The sequence below is a fragment of the Notamacropus eugenii genome, chromosome 1 (assembly GCF_028372415.1).
Source record: "Notamacropus eugenii isolate mMacEug1 chromosome 1, mMacEug1.pri_v2, whole genome shotgun sequence".
Classification (NCBI taxonomy): domain Eukaryota; kingdom Metazoa; phylum Chordata; class Mammalia; order Diprotodontia; family Macropodidae; genus Notamacropus; species Notamacropus eugenii.
In genome coordinates this window covers 132,136,798-132,156,087 of record NC_092872.1, presented here as the reverse complement: position 1 = coordinate 132,156,087, position 19,290 = coordinate 132,136,798, and the positions used below count along the sequence as shown (strand labels likewise).

The following is a 19,290-nucleotide window of genomic DNA, read 5'->3' as shown; positions in this document are numbered from 1 at the left end:
TAAAGACATCCTACCATAAGATTCAATTTAAGGGGCGGGGGGGGGGAAGTATTGAGAGCCACACCAAACACTGACGGGTACTTCTGGTCTTCTCCCTCCCTGACAAACAGACTCTTACAGCAGTGCTTAGTACGATTCTTTCAGTGCAGTTGCTGGTGCAGCAATTACCAAAATCCTCAACCAGGATTCAATTCAGCCTTTGAACAGAGATGCTAGCTGCCTCCTCAGACTATGGGAATCACCTTAGCCAAGATGAGTCACGTCTGGAGCAGAGACCTCTTCTGGGTCACCAGAACTAGCATGTTTTGAGAGTGGTACCAACTGGTGAGTCAGAGGGAGGACAGAATCTCTTATCACAACATTTCTTAGCTCTGCTAACATAGGGGCCTGGTCAAAAGAAGAGGTCATCAATATGCAGCTTTTTTCTGTATTCCTTTTACTACCTGGAGAAAGCAGGAAAGTTAAGAAGACATGGAGATAAACATTCTACAAGGATAGCTCCCAATAGGTATCTTTATTCATTTTCTTTGCACAAGAAAATGATATGGTCACAGTGTGAATTACCTACGTGATCATGATAAATATCAGTTATGAATAACAAAGTGAGATTCTAACACTGGGAAAGAAGGCTCTGGTGCAAAGATGAGATTTCTCTATTTTACTCCTTTGGGAATATATTCTACGTTGTGCACCGAGCACTATATTGAACCTAGACAATGAGGGTCTTCCTCATTGGTTAAGTGAATTTATTGCTTAATCAAAGTGACAGCTTGATTTCTACAGAAAGAAGGGCAGCAAACTGGGTGATGTCCCTCATCGAGCACTCTATGTAACACCTAAGAAAACTCACTCAGTATACATTTTGCCTGCACTTACTGTTATCTTGAAAAACCAGTCTCTGTCTCTGTCTGTCTGTCTGTCTGTCTGTGTGTCTCTCTCTCTCTCACACACACACACAGACACACACAGACACACACACACACACACACATACATATGCACATGTATTCCAACTCATTTGAAGTGCCACTAATGAAAAATTCATCACTTTGGTTCCCTTTTCTAGATTTGTGTGAAGTATTTTTATCCTATGATGATAGTTCAGTTTTAAATTTGATTACGCTATCTTATCGACCTAAATTAACATGAATGAAACTGAATAGGCTTCCCCTTATTTTTATACTTTGATGAATTCATTGGGTTAGATACTTGCTCCATTACCACCAGTCATAATCCTTCCATGCCTTGTCACTGTGTTCTGGTCCATGAATGTTCATGGAAGATCTTACTGAATCCCCTGTAGACCTTTTTTCTTATTTTCTTAGTATTTGGGGGTAGACTAAGTATATTATCCAAGTTATCTGTTGCTTGCCATTCCCATTATATATGATTGACTCAGTTTTTTTTCTGTACACATATGTACATATAAATACACACACCTCAATCCTCCAATTTGTTTTGCCTTTATACTGTTAATTAATCCATCACATTTAAACTAGTTATACTGTAGGAATTTATAACACAGGGCAGTGGATAGGCATGACTTTTTTCCTTATATGTTCATTATTTTTATACAGTAATAATTAAGTCACTCTGTTAATTTGTGTGAGAGATAAGTTACAGTTGTTCGAACTTTTAAAAGCCATTAAAGCCAAATATTTTACACAGTGCTGTTAACTTGGACTGCAAATATTCATAATGGCTATGTATATATTTACTTGCATATTTTTAAAATAATTTTTAAACTGTAAACTAGAAGCAAAAAACCAAAACGTCAACCCAGACATTTTCTACTTGTCACTTAAGTCTTTTTCTATGAAGTTGAACATTTCATCTCCTTCTTGAAATTTTAAGTGAGCAAAACTGAATAACACTTTCCCTAAATAATATTCTAAGAAATTAGAACTATAGAATTTTGGAATTACAAAATAAATAAATAATATCTAATTCAACTCTTAGTGAGTGGAGTGGGGTATTAGAAATGTCAACTAGCATTTTGATAGTGAGGGAATTTGGATAAATTTCTTTAAAGAATGTCTAACACAAGCTGAAATTTTCCAAAGAAGCTAGGCTCTGCTATTTCCTTGAAATGGGGCTAGGCATTTGGAGTTTGGAGGTTTTGATCATGTGAGAATTTCAGAGGTTTTATTTGCAGGGAAAAGCACCCAGTACCTAAGGAGCCACTCAAGTACATAAGTATATGGGTACTGAAAAAGGGACGAACTTAGATTTATACCAGGAAATCAGAAAACACCTTCTCCCTTCCCTCGAAGAGGATTAAGTTTTGCAAGACCAGTTTGGTGCAAGAAAGAAACACGTCACCTGTACGGGCTTTAGGTGAGCATAAGCCATGTAACCTATGTACGTACCAGGCTCCTTGGGAGAGAAAGGTACTGGTTTGAAGAGTTGGAGACTTTGGAGGGGATAGGAATGGGGAAAATGAAATTTCCCCCGAATGGGAGGGTTTAGAAATGTTCCATGAACTGGGAGAGGAAGAGATAACATAGGTCATAGAGGGTTACAGTAGACAAAGGACAAGGCTGGAGACGGAAATCAGGTGAAACAAACAGGAGGAAAGGGAGAAAGAAGAAAAAAGGGAGCCCAGGCAGGGAAGAGACAAGGATGGGCTTGAAGAAGCACCGGGCTATAAGCAGTTAGCAGAGGAAACCTTAGGAAAGGGTGTGGCTACTGGGGGCGGGTCCAGGCTGGGGGCGGGTCCAGGCTGGGGTGGGGCGTGGGAGCTATGACTGCTCCCTTGTCCTAGACTCTCCGAGGATCCTAGACTCTCTGGACTCTGTGGGGTGTGCCGGGGCAGGCAGAGGCCCGAGCAGCAGCACGAAAACGAGAAGGACGGCGCGCTTCGGAAGCATCTTCCAGAGCACATCGCCATGAGAAGGGAAATTCCAGGGGATATCGTGTTGGCATCTTGTCCCGACGGCCGGACACGGAGACCAGAGAGCTCCCTGCAACCAAGGAAGCCCGAGTGGAGAGCTGGGCTCAGCCCCCCCGCTGTGGGCCCCACGGCACGGGCACAGTGGGAGGACGCTCCATGCCTGGCACCTCCCGCATTTGCCACGTTAGCTGCCACTGCATCCTCATCTCCTCCCTTTCCTCCTTGTGGATTAAACTTTGCAAGATCAGTTTAGAGCGGGAAAGAAATTTGTCAACTGTACTGGTTTGGGGTGAACATAACCCATATAACCCACTCATGTCTATAGGTTTGTCTAGTAATGAGCGTGCTTGTTTGTGTATTGTTGTTGTTTGGAGGTTTTTTATTATGTCTAACTCATTGTGATCCCATTGGGGGTTTTCTTGGGGAAGATACTGGAATGGTTTGCCATTTCCTTCTCCAGCTCATTTTACAGATGAGGAAACTGAGGCAAACGGGATTAAGTGATTTGCCCAAGGTCACACAGCTAAATATTTGGGGCCAGATTTGAAACTGGGCCTCCTTGACTCCAGGCTGGGCACTCTATCCACTGTGCCCCCTAGTTGCACACGTACACTCTTATTAACATACGTATGTGTATATATAAGAGCATACATATGAGCATGTTTCTGTATAAACATATTTATTATTATATACTAGCATTTTATTATACCTATTCATAAGTATGCATTTATGTAATTATAAATATTATTTATGTATGCATCTATTACAATAAATAGTTTTGAAGTGCAATGTGGTACAATGGACAGAGTGCTGATTTTGGAGGACTGGAATTCAAATCTTGCCTCCTACACTTGTCGCCTGTATGATCTTGGGCCACATCACTTAACCTCCCTGGTCCTCAGTTTTTCATCTATAAAATGAAAGAACTGGGCAGATGGGAAAACACAGAGGTGACAGTGCAGGCACCAGCCTTCTAAGAGTGTCTCAGGTTCATAATCTTGGCATTATCCTCAACTCCCTACTCTCCTTCACCCCATATGTCCAGTTAGTTGCCAAATCTTGCCATTTCTATCTCTTTCAGGTTTGAACCCTTCTCTCCACTCACACAGATACCATCTTTTCATTCCTCTCCCCTACATTATTGCTTAATTAGTGGTCCTGACTCAAGCTTCTCACCACCCTGGCACATTCTGGGCACTGCTGCCAGGTAAGTTGGCTTATGCATAGATCTGACTTGTGAATCTCCTACTTCACCAGTTCAGTTCCTTCTTATTGTCTCTAATGACAAAAATATAAATTCTCCTGTTAAGTTTTTAAAGCCCTTCACAACCTGGCCCCAAACTATTTTTCCACTCCCGTGTTAGCTTGCGATCTAGACAAGTTGGCTGTCTCTCCGCTCTTCACACAGGATATTCCATCTCCCATTTCTATTCCTTTGCAATGGTATTTCTTTCTTCCTAGAATACATTCTCTCCTTACTTCTGCCTCATAGAATCCCTCCTGTCCTTTAAAATGCAGCTTAATGTGCCATCTTCTACCTGAAGCCTTTACTGATTCCCCCAATTGGAAGTGTTCTTCCTCTCAAACTACCTTGTATTTGACTACTTTGTGTGTATATGCGTGTGCTTATATACACACACATACATATACACATACATATATGTAACACACGTGTATATACACACATACATGTATGTATATATGCACACATTATTGACTTTATAGTCATGCTGTATTTATTTTTATCCATTCTTATCTCCCTATTAGGATGTAAGCTTATTGCAAGTAAAGACAGTTTTATTCTTTATACTTGTGTTCTCTGTGTCTAGAACAGTGCCTAGCACATAGTAGGTGCTTAGTAAATGTTACTTGGTTGATGGATGCTGTGGTTTTTCCCCTTGGCGAGCCCTATAAGGCCCCTGACCACCCAGGGTTTGCTTTCAGTTTGTTGAACTAGGATACAGAAAAAAAACATGCACACACACACTCATATACACACATACACACACACACTCTCACACACACCATACTAGTGTAGATTTATTGATTCTACTTTGTTAATGAAAGGACTAAAAAAGACTTTGATGATCCAAAGAATAGTATATCAACACTGAATGAAATGAATATTTTTAAAACTGTGACATATCCAGATTAGCAGGATAAACAATGAAGAATTTAAATATTTTCATCTTAGAAAATGAAACTGAAGAAGACATAAATAAATTCACAAAGAAAAATACATCAGGAAGAAATGAAATTACAAGTGAATTCTCTCAAACATTCAAAGAACAATTATTTCCAATAATACAGAAAGTGTGCAAAAAAAAATAAGAGGCCTTGCCAAATTTCTTTAATGATACAAATATGGTTTCAATATCTAAACCAGAAAGAGCCAAAGCAGAGATGAAAACCATACATTGATAGGTATCCTTAATGAATATAAATGCAAAGACATTTAATAAAATATTAGCAAAAAGACTAAAGCAACATATTAAGAAGATAATACACCATGAACAAATTTTATTTATGCCAAGAACACAGAGTTGGTTCAATGTTAGGAAAATTATAAAAATAATAGATGATATGAACAATAAAAACTTTTAAAATATGAGGGTGTCAGTAATTGATGCCAAAAAAAGCTTTTGAGCAATTTCAGTTTCAAAAAAATTAAAACCCATAGGAATAAATAGATCTTTTATTAATATGATAAATAGTATCTAAAACCAAGAGCCAGTATATTTAGGATGTCCTAAAAGTCTTAGGAAAATTTTAATCTATAACAACCCAGATAATGAAGAAACACTGCACATTTTTTCAATACAACCAGAGGTAAAGATGTCCATTATCACCACTACTATTTGATATAGTTCTAGAAATGCATGTTATAGCAATAAAATAAGAAAAAAGTTAAAGGCATAGGCATAAGAGAAAGAAGAAACAAAATGATCATTTTTGCAGATGAGGTTATGGTTTAGTTAGAGAACCCCAGAAATTCAGCTAAAATTAATTGAAATAAATTCTATCTTCTGCAAATTAGGAGGGCATAAGATAAATCCACATAACTCTTCGAGCTTTCTAAATATGACCAGCAAAATTCAATAGCAAGAGATAAAGTGAACAATTCCATTCAAAATGACTGCAGAATGTATAAAACATCTGGGAGTCCATCTATCAAGACAAAGGTAAGAACTATTTGAATACAAGTACAAAACAAACTTTACAGTAATTTTAAAAAAGCTAAATGGAGAAATTTTATTGGCTTATAGTTGGTATCAGGAAATATAATAACTATTAAGGTACTATCTAAATTAGTTGCCTTATATACTATCACAGTCATTGAACTACCAAAGGATTATTTTACAGGTCTGGGGAGCGAGAGAAGGTAATAAAATAAATAAAGAGGTAATAAAATTCATCAGAATCAAGGATGATCATGAAAAAAGTGAGAAGAAAAGAGGCTTAGCAGTACTTTCCGCAGTATCTGATTAGTAGTTTCTCTTACCCCTTCTTATTTTGTATCTAGGAATATTATTTTTGTTTCATAGAATATTGTCCTTCCTCAGTAAGTCAAATGCTTGCCATAGAATATATGTGCATATATACAGCTTACATAGCTAGCTGTATTAATAAACAAAGTCTTGTTAGGATTTTTGTGTATTAAAAATTTATCCCCCTTCAATTATGGAATTATTGTTAGCATTCCACATGTAAAATCCCAAAGAGGGAGGAGAACCCATAAACACTTCCATGAGGCATTTTATTACTCATTTAAAGAAGACAAACCAAGGTCACTCTCTTGGTACTTTTTGGATAACTGGCAAATATCCAATAAGGGTTAATTATACTTCACTTCTTCTTATACTCTTAAAATGAACCATAAAGGTCTCCCCTTCTTTGGTCAATAATAACTTCGTAGATAAGTGTCTGTCTGAGCCTGATCGATTTTCTTCCTTGTTTTAAAATTCCTTTACCTAAAAGAGACTATTTCAATTGCAACAATGAAAGGCTCTAATTGCATTGGTATAAGGAATGGGGTGATTTTGGGGTATCTCATTCCCAAGTTGTTTTTCCTTCATTCTCAAAGAGGACCGTGATATAGGAAGGTGATGTCATGACTTAAAAATGAATCTCATTCCCACTATGAGTGCAAAAAGGCAAGTCTGGGTTCAATAGCAGGAATTTTCTCACTTCAACTTTTTGACTGCGATTTTGCTATTCATAACTTTAATCCAAAATTATTATTTCATGTTGTAATTAAAAGTGAGTATGAGCCAGAGTAGATTTCTAGAGGGAAACTCTTAGGGCCTTATAGAATCAAAAGAAAAATCCTAAACAAGATGCCAAAATTACCAGCTAGTGTTAGACTCAAAAATCCATCTTCCCTCTTACCATGTTTTCTGACTGGCTCTTATCCTGGATACTACTTTCTATCAGGGATAGTCTCCTTAGTGGGAATATTACATCAGCCTGTTAGATCTCATACATTAAGGATCTTTGAACTGAGATCTGTGCATAGTCAAAGGTTCTGAATCCACCCCCAGCAACTTCCATCAAGGACCTGGGGGGGTAATGTCACTGCCAGACTGAAAAATGAGAGGAGCTCCTTGTGGGTCTGAACTTAACACAAAACGACCTAAGTCTGGAATTTAATTTTGTACTTTCCCTGAACACGTCAACCTCAGACATTCTGCTGATAAGCTTTAGAAAGCAGTGAAAATCTCTCAGGACATAGTTTTATCAACTAATAATAAGTTAGCCAGAGCTAACCTGTCAAGGGAACTTGGTATTTAACCTGCATACCTGAACAAAAAGGTAGATATTTCTGTAGGTCATCTGTGTACGTTGCTAAAAGTGAAAGCACTAGAAGCCACTTTGTCAGTAACAATGTTTCACCTAGTAAGAACCTTTATCATTTAATAAGTCTGGGGTCAGGAGGGGTCTAGGCAAATAGTTTTGAGCCTGCTTTGACAGACTAAATGTTTGCTTTTAAAACACTCTCCACTGAAATGTAGAACAAAACAGAGTTGGAATTCTGGACCTGTGTTTGTGGTAGATATTCCAGTTTCCAGAGCAAAGTTCACCACTTTCCTTCCAGTCTCTGAGCTTGGGGGTGACAAACAGGTTTTAGAGAGAAAAAGAATGTCCCCTTATCCACTCAAAACAGAACTTTCTCTTTTTGATATAGGAATAACTCAATCAGCCATCAATGTATTGCTTAAAGATTGTTGAGGTCAACACTGAAACGCTAAAACAAATACAAAGGATAGCCCTCCTCCCCTGCAGGAAGGAGATAATATATCTCAGAAAAGTTGGTTTAATATTTTATTTTTGTGTTTCATTGGATATCAAAATTGTTGGTTTTCATCTGTGCTTGTATCTTTCCTGCACAAGACCTAGACCTACTCAGTACAAAGCAGGTAAAAGTCAGGGGTGTGCTGGTAAATGTTTAACAATCAGCTTTGAGGGGAAGGGGAGGCTATATGATGCATGTTTAAGTTTAATATTCATTATTAAAATTTTCCCCATCATTTTCTTAAGTCTAGAAATCAACAAAACAATAAATTGTAAAGTTTGCCATTTTTCGAAATATACTGTTCCCATTGAAAATTTAACAATAAACTTTTTCAAGCTAGTTTGAGTTGGCACCAGTCAACTCAATTAAATTTAAGCAACTTTTTTAAAGGAAGGGGAATTTTTCAGCAATGAAAACTTCCTTGAATTATCTGATTGGGTCCTGAGCACAGCATTTTTTTCTACTCCTCAATATAGCCAATCATGAAGAAGATGAGGAAAATTGGAAGAAAAGAATATAATTGCAAAGAAAAAAGGTCTTCCTTATTCCCACTATTTGTTACTTTGAAAATAGAAGGAACCAAACTGATAGCTAATTATATAAGATCTTTTGAATGTGGATTTTCATTTTGTAATGGGAATGAGTTTTGAGTATTTTTTGGTTGTTTTTTTGTTTTTTGTTTTTGTGGCAAGGCAACAGGGTTATGTGACTTGCCCAAGATCACACAACTAATGAATGTTGTCAAGTGTCTGAGACTGGATTTGAACATAGGTCCCCCAGACTCCAAGGCTCTATCCACTGTGCCACCTAGCTGCCCCTGAGCTCTGAATATTTTTGCATGTTGAAATAACCTAGTGAGGTTATAATTGTTCCACCCCCCTCTCTTTATAGGATTGTTATATTGTGCATCTTATGGAAATTCAGTACAAATGCCCCCTAACTTGAGAACACTCCCTCTTTGCCTCCCTGTTCTTTTCTGCCTCTGACAACACTAGTTCCTACTGTTTCAGGGAAGGAGTTTGTGGTACAAAAGGTACATAAGCCTTCTACAGCTTAAATTTATGTCCTGTGTAACAGAAAAACATTTATTTCTTCAGTGTGCTTCCTTTTGGGGGGGATCATATTTATCATCAACTCCATTCAATATGCAATCTATGTGTTCTAAGAATGATATTTACTGAAATGTATATGTAACTACAGGCAAGATGACATTTTACATGCTGCCATTTTTAAAAAGTATAATTTATTTATATTTCCATTCTTAACATTCACTTCCATAAGAATTTAAATTCAAAATTTTCTCCCCATCTCTCCCTACCCCAGGATAGCATACACCTCATACACCCCTTCCTCCAGTCTGTCCTCCCTTCTATTGCTCACCCTTCTTGCATTCCTTTTTCCCTCTATTTTCCTGTAGGGCAAAATAGATTTCTATACTCCATTGTCTGTATAGCTTCATTTCCAGTTGCACACTAAGGCAATTCTTAACATTTGTTCTTAAAGCTTTGAATTCCATGTTCTCTCCCTCCCTCCCCACCCACCCTCATTGAGAAAACAAGAAATTCAATATAGGTCATACATGTGTAACAAAGCAAAGCACTTCCATAATAGTTATGTTGTAAAAGACTAACCACATTTCCCTCTGTCCTATCCTGACCTTCATTTATTCCATTCTCTCCCTTGACCTGTCCTCCCACAATAGTGTTTTCTTCTGATTATCCCTTTCTCCAATTTGCTGTCCCTTCTATTATCTTCCCTCTCCTATCCCCTTCCCCTTTGCCTTCCTACAGAGTAAAATAGATTTCCATATCCATTTGAGTGTGTGTTATTCCCTTCTTAAGCCAAATCTCATGAGAGTAAGGTTCAGTTAATTCCTTTCATCTCCCCCCTCTTTCCCTCCATTGTAAAAGCTCTTTCTTCCCTCTTTTATGTGAGATGATTTGCTACATTCTACCTCTTCCTTTCTCTTATTCCTAGTACATTCCATTCAACAGTAAATTTAATTTCTTTTAGGTATTCTCTCTTCAAATTAAGCTCACCCTGTGCCCTCTGTCTATGTATATTTACATACACACATACACTCATGTACACATACATACCTACACACATATAATATGCACATACATACATACTCATACACACCTACATATATATATATATATTCCCCCTCTAAGTATCCTAGTACTGAAAAAGGTCTCATGAGTTACAAATAACATCTTTCCATGTAGGAATGTAAACAGTTCAACTTTAATGAATTTCTCAAGACTTCTCTTTCTTGTTTACCTTTTCCTATGTCTCTTGATTCTTGTATTTGAAAGTCAAATTTTCTATTCAGCTCAGGTCTTTTCAATGAGAATGCTTGGAAGTCCTCTATTTCATTGAAATTCCATTTTTTTTCCCTGAAGTATTATACTCAGTTTTGTTGGGTAGGTGATTCTTGGTTTTAATCCTATCTCCTTTGACCTCTGGAATATCATATTCTAAGCCCTTCAATCCTTTGGTGTAGAAGCTGCTAAATCCTGTGCTATCCTGATTGTATTTACACAATACTTGAATTGCTTCTTTCTGGTGGCTTGTAATATTTTCTCCTTGACCTGGGAACTCTAGAATTTGGCTACAACATTTCTAGGAGTTTTCCTTTTGCGATCTCTTTCGGGAGTTGATGAGTGGATTCCTTCCATTTCTGTTTTACCCTCTGGGTCTGGAATATCAGGGCAGTTTTCCATAATTTCTTGGAAGATGATGTCTAGCCTCTTTTTTTGATCAGGGTTTTCAGGCAGACCAATAATTTTTAAATTATCTCACCTGGATCTATTTTCCAGGTCAGTTGTTTTTCCAATGAGATATTTCACATTGTCTTCTATTTTTTCATTCTTTTGGTTTTGTTTTGTAATTTCTTGGTTTCTCATAAAGGCATTAGCTTCCATCCGCTTCATTCTAATTTTTAAGGAACAACTTTCTTCAGTGAACTTTTGAACCTCCTTTTCCACATGGCCAATTCTTCTTTTTAAAGCATACTTCTTCTCATTGGCTTTTTGGACCTCTTTGGCCATTTGGGTTAGTCTATTTTTAGTGGTGTTATTTTCTTCAGCATTTTTTGGGGGTCTCCTTTAGCAAGCCACTGACTCACTTTTCATGACTTTCTTGCATTGCTCTCATTTCTATTCTCAATTTTTCCTCCACTTCTCTTACTTGATTTTCACAATACTTTTTGAACTCTTCCATGACCTGATTCCATTGCATATATTTTTGGAGGTTTTGGATGTGGAAGTCTTGACTGTTATGTTTTCCTCTGATGGTACACTTTGTTCTTCCTCATCCAAAAGGATGGAAGAAAATATCTGTTCACCAAGAAAGTAACCTTCTGTAGTCTTATTTTGTTTTCCTTTTTTGGGGCATTTTCCCAGTCAGTTACTTGACTTTTGAGGCCTTTGTCAAATGGAGAGTGTACTCTAGGAACCTGGTACAATCAAGGGAGAGGAGTTTACTCCTCTCCTGGCCTGCACTCTGGTCTGTGATCAACCATAAGCACTCTTTCTTCCCTAGAACTGCGAATAGGGTTCCCTCTCTCCATAGCCAACACCAGCTCCACCATGCCAGTGCCAATGCTCCTCTTCATCCCAGGACAGTCACTCAGGGATGAGATCAGATCAGCTGCTCAATTCCCCCAGGGTCTTTAGGCCAGGGCTTCAAAAGTGGACTGCTGCTGCAGTGGCTGCTGTTGCCTTGGGTCCAGGGCCAGCACTCCCCTCTCACACAGGTGAAAGAGCTTTCTTATTGACCTTTAAAGCTGTCTTTGGCATTTGGGAGTTGAGAAATCTGGGAATTGCAACTGCTATCTGTGGTTTAGCACCCTGAAATCTGCTCCAGTCCTATCCATCCCATGCTGCCAAGGCTAGGCTACACTCCACTCTGAGCTGGCCTTCTAGGCTATCTTGGACTAGAAATCTCTGTCATTTTGTGGCTTATGCTGCTCTAGAATTTGTTTAGAGCCATTTTTTACAGGTATTTTATGGGCTGTGGGGAGAGAACTACAGAAGGTCCATCTTTCTACTCCACCATCTTGGCTCTCACATGGTTGTTCATTTCAGTTGTGTCCAACGCTTCATGATACCATGAATCATACAGGAAAATCATGGGGTTTTCTTGGCAAAGAAACTGGAGTGGTTTGCCATTTCCTTCCCCAGTACATTAAGGTAAACAGAAATTAAGTGACTTGTCCAAGGTCATGCAGTAAGTGTCTGAGGCCAGATTTGAACTCAGATCTTCCTGCCTTCAAGGCCAGTACCCTATCCACTTAGCCATCTAATTGCCACATTAATGGGGGCAGACAAAAAAGAGAAAGAATGGGATTATTCTCAAAGCAACACTGTATTAGTGTGTGACTGATTCTTATAACCTATTTAAGTTAGCCTCTTCATACTAAGAACTATTAGACTGAACTGATGTTCATTTTTCAAACCATGATCTGTGTGGGTTACATATATAAAATTCTTTGTTTAATCTGGAGTACTTTCTCTGTTCTCTGTTATTTGATATTATTTTCAGTAACTGTTATTATTTCAGAACCTATGCTTTTGAGCCCAGGGCAGCCCCCTGGGGTTTAATAAAGTAATTTCCATGCAGACCCATGATTTAGTTTGTTTTTTATGTTTAATCTCTCAAATACTGTAATTCCTAAATTCTCCTTTGGATATAATAAAAATAATTTTTTTAAAAAATGCTTTCCACCTCCAGACAGAGAACTGATAACGTCTGAGTGCAGACTGATGTACCTTTTTTTCCACTTTATTTTTCCTGAATTTTGGTGTGTTTTCATTTTCATCATAGTTATTGCATGATTTCACATGTATAATTTATAACATGTTGGCTTGCCTTTTCAAGGGGTAGGGGAAAGGCAGGAGAGAGGGAGAAAATTTAGACCTCAAAATTTTAAAAAATGAATGTTAAAAATTTTAAAATGTAATTGGGAAATATTTAATGAAATTAATAAACTATATTGTAAAAAAAAATTCTCCTTTGAAGCTTTCACACAATAAGGACAGCTATCCTGGAGAGCCTGATGCTCCTTTCCTCTGGAAAAATGATTATTGATTATTTCCAAACATTATGCCCTGTTGTATCCAGAATTAACTTGATTTTGGGGGAAAGTATGAAAAACCTTGGAAAACTGGAGCGTCTATGAAGAATTTTTCTGTGAAAGCAGGATGGCCTTCATAAACTTTCAGGGTTGATAATCAATTTTCAAAATCACACATGTCCCTATATGTTGCTGTACAATCTGGTTCTCCCAGATATGACAATTAGAAATTTTGTTTTTGCATTTCTAAGTTTCAAGTTAATTGTGACAGAAAAGCTCCATGAATTTTGAACACCTTTTATATCAGATTATGAGTGTGACTTTTTGAACAATTTTCTTTTTTATAGAAAACCTGAGGATATCCGGCAGACAATTGACCTCCTTCCCCCACCTCTCCCTGTCAAATGGGAGGATAGTAGTTCTACAGCTGATTCCTAAGTGCTGATTTAGTCCTTACTTCATTCAGTCCCTCTAATGACATTTTTCTCCCTGCAATGAGTGGGCAGGAGCCTTCTTTTAGAATTCTTAAAAGCATAGGAATATACACAAAGCAAGGCTTCACAACAGGGTAATTCATGTGAAGAGGGAATATTTGAAATATAATCAAAATGTGACATAAGGAGGTTATTGTCACCAGCAATTGATGTATCTGTAATAACCAATTAATCCCCTTGTGTCTTCCCAGCTAACCCACTCAGCTAGTGATTCCTTTACTATCCCTTAGGACAAGAGTTCTGAACCATTTTGTTTCAGTGGTCCATGTCCCAGACCCCTTTGGCAATCCAGTGAAGGTTATGGAACCCTTTCTGAGAATAATATCTGTAAATGCATGAAATAAAATACGTAGCAAAGGAAACCAAACGTATGAAATTACTGCTATGTATGTATGTGTGTGTATGTGTGTGTATGTGTGTGTATGTGCATGTACATGTTTTTTTTAAGTTCATTGACCACCCCACTGTGAAATTTGTCAGATGATCATCTGGAACTCTATGGATCCCAAGTTAAGAACTCTTGATTATGCAGAAGTTCACTTGAAACCCTGATTGATGATATTTATGTTATGCAGCAAGGCAACCAGTGGGCACTTCTATACCCTAGAGAGAGCACAAGCTGAGTCTCTTTTGCTCAGTGCCTGAACCTGGCTCCAACTCATCCTCTAACCGCTACTTCCTGATTTATTTCAGTCATGTCCAACTCTTTGTGATCCTATTTAGGTTTTCTTGGCCCAAATACTGGAGTGGTTTCTCATTTCCTTCTCCAACTCATTTGACAGATGAGGAAGCTGAGGCAAATAGGGTTAAGTGACTTGCCCAGTATCTCAGAGCAGATGTGAACTCAAGAAGATAGTCTTCCAAACTTTGGGCACAGCACTCTATCTATTGTGCCACCTAGCTGTCCCCTACCTCCTGACAGGAAAATGTTTTATACTATCCAGAGTTGGTCATTGGGCCTGGGGATCTGGATGGTGTCTTACTGTTTGTCAGTAACACTCCCACTGTACATATAAGCCATAGCAAATATGTAATAACAAGCTACATATTCTCAAAACTCTGGGTCCCCTTTTCCCTTATTATCAGTGCTATTCTAACCATCCCTTCCCACAATTCACCACTGCATCAGGATCCCAGGCAGGATGGGAATCCTGAACTTGGTACAATGTATGACAATTTTCTTGCTTTCGTTACCTTCTACATTGCCTTGCTTGAAGTATTCTCTCTTCTGGATTGTACAATGCTGGGACTGTCAGTCAGAGACCCAGATGGCTTATACACCTCTGTGCTAACCCTGATAGAAGCAGTCAGAATGAATGGAAATCCATAATGGGAAGAAAATGTGACACATTTAATCTCCCCCATAGTGATGTGAAGTGGCATGGCTCCTCCGTTCTTGAAACATGCTCCCCTTATCAGCATTAGAGTAATTTTCTGTATTTTTCCCAGATAGATATAAGCCTTGCTAAGACCTAACTGCACTTCATACTGAAATGAAAATTTTTTGTGATGTATCCCTTACAAAATCTGAAACTTACTGCTGTTAGCCATTTGAATTACTTTGTTCAGTCATTTTTAACGTAAGATCTTGTAGTATCAGCATGTTGGTTTTTATAACCATTTATTTGTAATATTGTAGCTCACATCAGAATGCATCATGAGTAAGTGAAAAAGAATTCTTAAGTGCTTCTTTTGTGCACCTCAGTGTGCTAAGTGTTGGGGATATGAATAGAAGAAACTAGTAGACATCCTCTGGTCTCAAGGAAGGTACTCTAGCTGTAGGAGACAACACGTAAAAAAGGCTTGCCTGCAGGGTAGATGGAAAGGCCAGAAGGTTCAACAATGCAGTGGTGAGGCAAATGGAAAGACCCAGAGGTCCTTAGGTTACTTAAGTAACTAAAATGCCAGTGATAGGAAATGGTAGGTTATAGAGTCAGGGCAAATGGTGCGTCCGACAAGATCTTAGGATGCAGCAGCAGGGCAGAAGGCAAGGATTACTTGTCTTCCATCTCAACAGAAGGAATGGATTTGTTGACCCTATGGGCAGGCTCACAGCCCAGACAAGGAGGAATGCAAGGAGGAAAGGCCCCAGTGGTGATACCCTCCCTGTCCTTATGAAAAGAATGTTGCATGTCATTTATTAATGAGAATAGACAGCTAGAGGTGGCACAGAAAATGGAGCACCAGACATGGAGTCAGAAAAACTAATCTTCCTGAGTTCAAATCCAGCCTCAGACCCTAGCTGTGTAACCCTGGGCAAGTCAGCCCTGTTTGCTTCAGTTTTCTCATCTGTAAAAATGAGTTGGAGCCTCTTTTTGTGGTGGCCAAGAATTGGAAATTGAAGGGATGCCCATCAATTGGGGAATATCTGAAGAAGTTGTGGTACATGAATACAGTGGAATAGTATTTTTCCATAAGAAATGATTAGCAGGTGGATTTCAGAAAAACCTGGAAAGACTTAAATTAAGAGAGGCTGAGTGAAGTGATCAGAATGAGGAGAACACTGTATATAGTAACTGCAACATTGTGTAATGACCAACTTTGACAGACTAAAATCTTCTCAGCAATACAAGGATCTAAGACAATTCCAAAAGACTCATAATGGAAAATTCTATCCACATCCTAAGAAAGAACTATGGAGTCTGAGTGCAAATGGAAGCAGACTATTTTCTCTTTCTTTGTTTTTTTGTTTCTTCTTTCTTGTGGTTTTTCTCTTTGGTTCTAATTCTTCTTTGTAACATAAATAATGTGGAAATATGTTTAACATGATTGTACATGTACAGCCTGTATCAGATTGCATGCCATTTTGGGGAAAGGGGAGAAGAGGGAGGGGGAGAAATTTTAAAACTTAAAATCTTATAGAACTGAATGTGGAAAACTAAAAACAAATAAATAAATTTTTAAAAATGAACTGGAGAAGAAAATGGCAAACCACTACCGTATCTCTGCCAAGAAAATCCCAAATGGGATCAAGAAGAGTCAGACATAACTCAACAACAACAACAGAAATATGAATGAGAGGAAAAGAACTGGAAGCTTTTAGAAAAGACCTTGTATAAACATAATGGATTTTAAAGATGTTTTTAACAAATGTCATCTATTACACGATAGTTACAAAACAATTCTACATCTACTGATATCAATGAAAACTCAGAAGTAACTGTACCCTACTTAAATTGAAAGCAATGAAACTTATTTTGCATAGAAACTCATGGGATGGCAGACTGGGCTTTAACCTGCAATGATCTCAGTTTCAATTTAGGTAAATTTTTTTTTGTTTTTGTTTTCTTTCTTTCTTTCTTCCTTCCTTTCTTTCTTTCTTTCTTTCTTTCTTTCCTTTCTTTCTTTCTTTCTTTCTTTCTTTCTTTCTTTCTTTCTTTCTTTCCTCCTTTCTTTCTTTCTTTCTTTCTTTCTTTCTTTCTTTCTTTCTTTCTTTCTTTCTTTCTTTCTTTCTTTTTTGCTGCTGAGTAAACAATTCATGTGTAAGGGGAAATGCCAATAGATGATAACAAGAAGAACTGCCTAACATCTCCAAATGTCAGTTCCAGGTATATATAGACCAATTGGAAGCTGAGAAGATGGATTTGCTAAGGTCATGGCAACATTTTCTTCACTTAATTTTCCCATTTTGCTGTCTCTTCTTTGAATAGGAAAACCTTCCTTAGACAAAAGAAGTCAAATTCATGGTGGCTTCTGAGTACAGCTCAGTCCAGATTGAAATGTAACTGGGAAATATTTAACAAAATCAATAAAAATTCAATACAACATAGAAAAATGTTCCTTTGTGGTCTTCTAAGTCAATGTGACCCACAGAAAACTCCTTCTATCTGAGTGTGACACCACTGCCTTAGCATATACACCTGGTTATGTGTAATACACCTTGAATGATATGAAGTTCTGGCACATAAGTTAGCTATTCCAAAGGGCATTTATGACATTTACATGGAATCGATAAGAACTGAGGGAATCCTCTTTCCTCATATCTAGTATACCTCAATCTGTGACATACAGACCCAGGCTTGATAGAATAGTTTGATGTGGTTACAAGCACACCCCTCTTCCTTCCTTCCTTTTTTTTAAAAAAATTCAATTTTATTTTGTTTTCAGGTCTGAACTCTCTACCCCTCTCTCTTCCCTCACCCACTGAAAAGGCAAGAAAATGAACCCATTATAAATATAGTCAAACAAAATAAATTCCTAAATTAGCCAAGTTGAAAGAAACGAAGAGGGGAGAAGAGAAGAATGCCATGATTCATAGTGCATCCATCATCTTTCTATCTAAAGATGGATCCTTTGGAATTGTGGTTGGCCATTATGTTGATCAGATTTACTAAATCCTTCAAAGTGGATTATCTTGACAGTATCACTGCTATTACATAAATTATTCTTCTAATTATGATTAATTCACTTTGTGTAAATTCATACAGGTCTTTCAATGTATTTCTGAAATTATCTTTTTCATTATTTTTTATAGCACTTTATTTCAGGACATTCATATACCATAATTTATTTAGTCATTAACCAGTTGAGGGCCCTACCCTCAGTTTCCAATTATTTGCTACCACAAAAAGTATTATAAATAATTTTGCAATATGAGTCCTTGTCCTCTTTCTTTGACCTCTTTGCAGTGTAGACCAGTAGCAGTATCACTGAGTTAAAGGATATGCACAGTTTAATAGCTTCAAGAGTGACTGGGCTAGTTCACAACTCCAACAGTATATTAGTGTTTCTGTTTTCCCCCAGCCACTTCAGCATTTGTCATTTTCTTTTGTCATCTTAGCCTATCTGATGCACATGAGGTGGTACCTCAGGTTTGCTTTAATTTGCATTTCTCTAATTATTAGTGATTTAGATAATTTTTTTCATATGGCTGTAGAGGGATTTCTTCCTCTGAAAAAATGCCTGTTCATATTCCTTGACCAAGTATTGATGGCTTTTATTCTTATTTAACTTAGAAACAAGACCTTTTTTGGAGAAATTTGCTGTGAAGATTTCCCCCTCCCCCAAGTTTCTTGTTTTTCTTCTAATTTTAGTTGCATTTTGTTGTTTGTGTAAAAACATTTTTAATTTTGGGCAACCAAAATTATTCATTTTACCTTCTCTGATTTTTACCTCTCTGTGTCTTATTTGGTCATGAATTCTTTCCCTTATCCATAAATTGGACAGGTACTTTATGTCCTAGTAATTTGCTTATGATATCACCCTTTATGTCTCTGTCATGTACACATATTGAGCTTATCTTAGTATATAGTGTGAGATGTTGGTCTCTTCCTAGTTTCTGCCAGACTACTTTCCAGTTTTCTCAGTAGCTTTGTTTTGTACCAGAGAATTCTTGCTCCAATAGCTGGGATCTTTGGATTTATCAAGCACTAGGTTACTGTGTTCACTTGTTTCTATATAGTATGTGCCTAATCTGTTCCACTGATCAACATCTCTATTTCTTACCCAGTACTAAATTATTTTGAGAATTAAAGCTTTGCAGCATAGTTTGAGAACTGGTATATTTTGTAAATATTTATGAAGAAAATTTC

The 19,290-nt window shown here is 37.5% G+C and overlaps 1 long non-coding RNA gene across 1 annotated transcript; it reads left to right on the top strand.

Moving 5' to 3' along the window:
* Positions 1-2,761: 2,761 nt before the first annotated feature.
* On the top strand, positions 2,762-14,205 carry LOC140524086 (uncharacterized). Its single transcript, XR_011973561.1, has 3 exons — positions 2,762-4,099; positions 5,930-6,074; positions 13,613-14,205. It is a non-coding gene; the product is annotated as an uncharacterized lncRNA (long non-coding RNA).
* Positions 14,206-19,290: the final 5,085 nt, after the last annotated feature.